Consider the following 6000-nt stretch of genomic DNA (forward strand, 5'->3'; position numbering starts at 1 on the left):
TCACCGATAGCCCAGATGTCCCAGTTTTCCACCGGCCCTTAAACACAGCATGCATTTGTGGATCTGTGTGGAAAATAGAAAATTGTCTCAAAACTCCGCACGGAAATATAAACGGATCCGTGCGTATCAGGTGATCCGTGTGCACACATTTAACAATCTGTAAATAAATACAAAATAATGTCACAAATATTTTTAGACTTTGTATTCACAGGAAGCTTTTCGAATTGGAACATGATCAGATCTGTGAAGTTGAAGTTAAAACTCTCCGGCATTTGATGCATTGGGAGTGCGAAAGTGTTGATTATTATCAAGATATCAATATTTATTTTATGAAATACCTGGGTTATCATCAGTACCGGTGTACTGATAGTTCTGAGTGTGTAGAAACAAAGAACACTACAATAGAATAAAGCCAATTTGGCTATGAAGAAAAAAACTTTCTGTGAAGCAGCTCCAAACTCTACTTGTCATTACAGGTTTGAGACTTAATAGAGAATTAACAAATATTGATTGAACTCCTCCGCATTGGAAATAACATATTATAATTGTTAATTTAGAGGGTGTTCCTCTTTAAAGCTGTTGTTGATTATCTTAAACATCTTTTCACATCAGATTTGATCTATGAGAATTTACCAGAAGCATTCCCCCGGGGGCAGTCCGGGCTTCTTAGTTTATGAAATTATTTGATTACGTTACAATTTTGAAGCTGTGAACCTGAAGACCATCGCTTGGCATTACTTCCGCCAATGAGGATTTCATGCAGGACGTGATGGAGAGAATATTAACAGTTGCAAATAGCAAAGCTGGTGAATTCACTTCCCTTTGCTTTAGTCATACTTCTTCCTGTCATCACACCGCAGTTGTATGGAAATCAATTTCAGTTTGCTTTAGTTTGCCATGTATTTCTGCATTAAAGCAAGTGTTTGTCCATATAAAAGGAAATGCATTCTATAGGAATAAACTGATTCAATCACTACATGAAGACAACACAGCTTTCTATTTGTTCAGTAAATCTTTCTGTGGCTTTCTGGTGATTTAATACTGAGCTCCACAAACATTCAGAACAGCAATCTTTTTCAAATCAGGCAGCGGACCACACGCCTCCATTCCGTCTAGGACAAAATGTGCCAACAATGTCTTTGAATTGCTGAAGAGATTGCTGATGCAGTCCTCTGGCAGTAAGTGCGTCCTTTCATACAAGCAACCTTAAGGAAAAATACACTAAATTTAGCACTATTTCAAGCAGAAATTGGGTTCATTTTGTTGTTTGGTGCGATCCCTTTGGATACATTGTATAGCTTAGACAATGTGGCTCTTGTGAAACTACCTTGTTCAATGGATTTTTTGAGACTACTCACTTTAAAACATTCAATTTAGGTGTCAGTCCCCAACAACTGGCGGCTTATTTCGAGACTCAGCTTTTTGTTGCAGCGTTCAACACTCACCAAGGCAGAACTCCATTGTGCAAGCAGCAGCGACAACATCTTCATTGACAACAGTCTCAATAGACCAAGGCAGGCTGAGGCAGGCTGAGGGAAAGTGGGCACAAAAGAAAGTGAGTACAGAACAGTTTGGAATGCGACGAATGCTACAAGCTAGTGGTGATTTATAACTGTGGAGGAGGATGTCAACATGTTTATGGAACAAAAATAATGAGGATTTCCTGCATGGCTTGTTAACATATCTTATAATCCCAATTGGCCACCATCATCATGTCTTGAACTGTGTTCTATAGGGTTCATGTTTGTATGCAATGGGGTCTCTTTTGAGAGAGAGCCGTTGGGCTCAATTCATTTGACTTGGCCTCTTTAAGATATAGTCTCTGAGAGGTTTTCTCATGCGTGGATGATTTCACTCCAGTGATTGTTCTGCCCACATTCATATGGATGGCTTGAAATACTGGCACCTGTGTTGCATTTTCCAATTTGGTTTTGTGATGGACTTGTTATCAAGCCATACAGTACGCAGAAAGCTCAGGCCATCAGAAGCATCACTGATGTGCAGATAGAGGGAACAAAGTCAGCTTCCTGTCGGGGAAAACGAATGGCCCTGCTGTTCCTTTTTACAAAATGCCGGCATGTAGTCATATATGTTTGCTACATGCCAGCTGCTCCTCCATAATCATAAAAAGAGAGCGAAAAAACAACAAAATATTTTTTTCTGGCTTCTGCTAGTCAAAGATCTAAAATCCATCCTAAAATGAAAATATCGTGCCCAAAATGGGTCAGCAGTTTCTCTGCCTGGGTATTAGGTTAACTCATATTAAAAGCTGAAGAAATGCCAACATATAAGTGTTGCAGGGAATTTCAAGCCTTCCAGATCCTTTGAGGGGATATTGAACTGAGAGATGGCAGCGTTCAAATCACCCCTCTTAGCTCAGTAAACAAACTGCAGGAGGCGGGTTTTCCTCAGTCCCCACGACCCGATTTTCTATTTTTTATACCCCAAAGAGACCTATGAGAATAGAAGTGACAGCACCCTTCTCAATACACAAAAAATATCAGCGTTGAATCAAAACATCTTAGACACAGTCCACCTCGTGTTCGAAGCAAAGTTGTTCTTTGTGTGTAGCTTGAAAGTCAAGGTTTTAGTGGCTGCCTTGCATTTGAATATGATTGTTTGTTAAAGCTATAGTTAAACATTTTAAGAATTACACTTATTGGCTTTCTTGCCCAGAGTAAGATGGGAAGATTCATATGACTCTCATGTCTCTATGTTAAATAAGTCACTGAATCCAGCCGACAGTTTGCTTAGCTTAGCATAAAGACTGGAAACAGGGAAACAGCTATCCTGACTCTGTCCAAAGGTAACAAAACCCACCTACCAGCACCTCTGAAGCTCACTGAAAGGGAGGTATTATATGCCTGACTTTACTTGGCCAAGACCAGTTGTCTGGCGACTCCAGAGACACTGTGATATTATTATTTATATTAAGTTATGCTCATCTAATGCTTGGCAAGAAAGCAAAAAAAAACATATTTCCCAAAATGTCCAACCATTCCTTTAAAGCTACATTAAGCGATGTTTTATAATGTTGATATGGCTAACGTGTTAGCAGATGTTTACACATCCAGCAGTTACAGAGCAACATTAGTGTTCATTTGGAATATAGTTTTTGAGGCCATCTAATAAATGTAAGTCCAATCTTCACTTGCCTTTCAGCTCTGTTTTGTTCTCCACCGACTAAAACCTTCCGTAGCTGCTAAATGCTCGACTATGTTCAGCAGTTAGTCACTAAATTTTTTGTCTGCCGTCCGCGCATAGTAACTTTATTCAAACCTTTCTGCTGAAAACAGCTGCTTGTTGGTGGAAACATGATTCATAAGAGTGCCAACAGTGTCCTAAATTGTGGGTTGGTAAACCAAAACAATGAGCTGAAAGATAAAAAAATAAAATAAAAATCAGATTTAGAGTTGGGTAATAATTATCTGAGTTTGTCACAATGAGGAGCCATTACACATAGTAATTATTTACATTATTAATATAAAACTGAAAGAGCTCATTCCTCCTCACAGAGAAAGCCATTCACACGCATTTTCTTCTGTCATGACTGTCCTTGTTCTTGACAATAATTTCACTCTCGACATGTTTCAGATTGTTACTACAAAACTAGCTTTTATAGATTTCCTTGTATCTCAGTACTTTTTCTTTAATGGCACCAATGTCTCTCTTCTGTGGGTACAAACATGTTCTTCAACATACTTTCAGGCAAACTTGCTGTATTTATGAGGGAGAGTGTATGAATGCACAGGACACCAGGTCTCAAACATTATCATAGCCAGAGGGTCCAATTTTCTCCACCAGGCAGCCAACACCATCCTCAACTGGCTAAATAACAATTCTATGAGAGACTCACTCTATATTCCTATGACGAAATTGTGGCACTCAGGGAAATGAAATTGCTAGACACCCAGATTGACATAGCCAATGTTTCTGCTCAGATAATACTTGTTAACACCAGGATAAATTACAGAGTCCATGTTGTTGAGCGCCATCATAGCTCTATCTTCTTCTATATTATTTTCTGTAATGATTGCAATTTTCACAACAACTTCTTTGCATTTATGCAAATGGTGTGTGGAAAAAATATGAAGGGTTGTGAGAAATACTGTCACGCAGAGTGCCTGCCAGAGGTTGACTTGCTCAAAATGTACAGAGCTGCTGTTAATAAATGGTAATGTCCCTGGACACTACGACAGCCGTTAGTTAAGGGTCACCACTAATGGGGTATCGGTCAACATGGCAGCACTCTGAGGACAGAACACTGACAACATTTGTCTCCCAGCAGAAACCCTTTCACACTCATTACACAGTGACCAAGGACAACACGTAGCATTACAATTAATATGTATCACTTTTGTCTTTGGAGTATTTTATTTATTCAGCATAAACCAAGATTCCATCACAACAAAAAGTAGGGCACTTTTTTATTGCATGTTCCAACTTATATTAAAGAGATTAATCCTTAAATCCAAGTGCACAAAATGAAATAAAGTTATTCCTGTAATGCAATACAAAACTAAACATATTCACTATGATTGCAATCATTGTTTTATGGATGGCTCACACTAAACCCTTTGTAAAACATGAACAAATACATGCAGAGAAAGAATGCCACAGAACTTGCTATTATCTAGTTAGTGTAAAATATTGTCAGATTGCTGTCATTTAGCTTGCTCTGGCTAATGCCAGAATCGATGACAGATGTATGGGAGTGGGCCATCTCGCTTCTTTCTCATCTTTGTTGAGAGTTGCATAATGCGCAGTACCGTCCGGGCAGGATGCACGGATCAGGTGGCGAGTGAGACGTGTTGTTGCTGTGTAGCATAAATGAGACCCGTTTTGTTCAAAGAGACAGTAGGGTGGGGGTGTAAAGAATAAAATTCTTCTCCTGTTTCAAATGTCAGAGCTATCCTTTCACTCTACGGTTCTAAGTTTGAAGGGATTTTTTTTATTGTCTTGTAATCCTTTGTTTGTTTGTTTTTTGTCTTGGAAAAACAATGTGTTACAGAGGAAGCGTGAAGGGGATTCAGCAGCTTGCAGCTGAAATGGCACTGCAGCATTTTGACAAAACAATAATACTGAGTCTACACGCTATGGCTGTTAACAAAAACAACACTTCTACCTGAGATGCATGCAATGAAAAGGCAAACAATCTATAAAATAGGTTTTTCATTTTGCTGAAGGGAAAAATTCAGATATTTCATCTTCATCTGTTGCTAACCAGCACTTTATCTGCTGCTTTAATCCTGTCACATCTCATTTGCATGGAGTAACTGCCAACATCTTCACGCTGGTCGGTTATGTTGCTCTCTTCTTTGCTTTACAGAACAATGACTGCTATCATAAGGAGAAGAGCGAGTTGATATTTTGAATGTTTACATTCTTGAGAGAGAGAGAGAGATTCAATAAGGATGAGGGCTCCCGCTAGATTTTGCAGAGTTGACTTGCTGTAATTATATGCAAAACAGTTGCTCAGTAAACTTTCTTCGAACTATATTCTTATCATTTTTTGTAGAAAGAGTGCATTGACTTATTACTGTAAATATTTGTATAAACCTCCTGAACAGAAATCTGAACATTATGTTAAGCCAGGTTCAAAGTTCTTGTTTCATTTTGTTGACATCTCTATTCATCACTCCGTACATCAGAAAATACTCTTTTTTTAAAAAGCCATGTATTTAGGAATAAAATGTTACATATAAGCTGTGAATGATTTATGAAAAAACCCAAGACACTACAGGTGAACTGGGTAACAAACACATGTTTAACTTGTAAATATCATTCATATATATATATATATATGTTTTCTCTCTCTCTCTCTATATATATATATATATAGATATACATATAGTTGCTGGATTTTTAGGTCTCCAATGACATTACTGTGACTCTTTGATCTTGGTCAGAGAAAACAACCTTGAATATGTTAATTTGGAGCTTTTTTTCCCTCTTTGCTTATATAAATACTACGTACCAAATGATTAATTGAGAAAATAT

The sequence above is a fragment of the Anarrhichthys ocellatus genome, unplaced genomic scaffold, assembly GCF_004355925.1.
Source record: "Anarrhichthys ocellatus isolate YVR2014 unplaced genomic scaffold, GSC_Weel_1.0 scaffold30, whole genome shotgun sequence".
NCBI lineage: Eukaryota > Metazoa > Chordata > Actinopteri > Perciformes > Anarhichadidae > Anarrhichthys > Anarrhichthys ocellatus.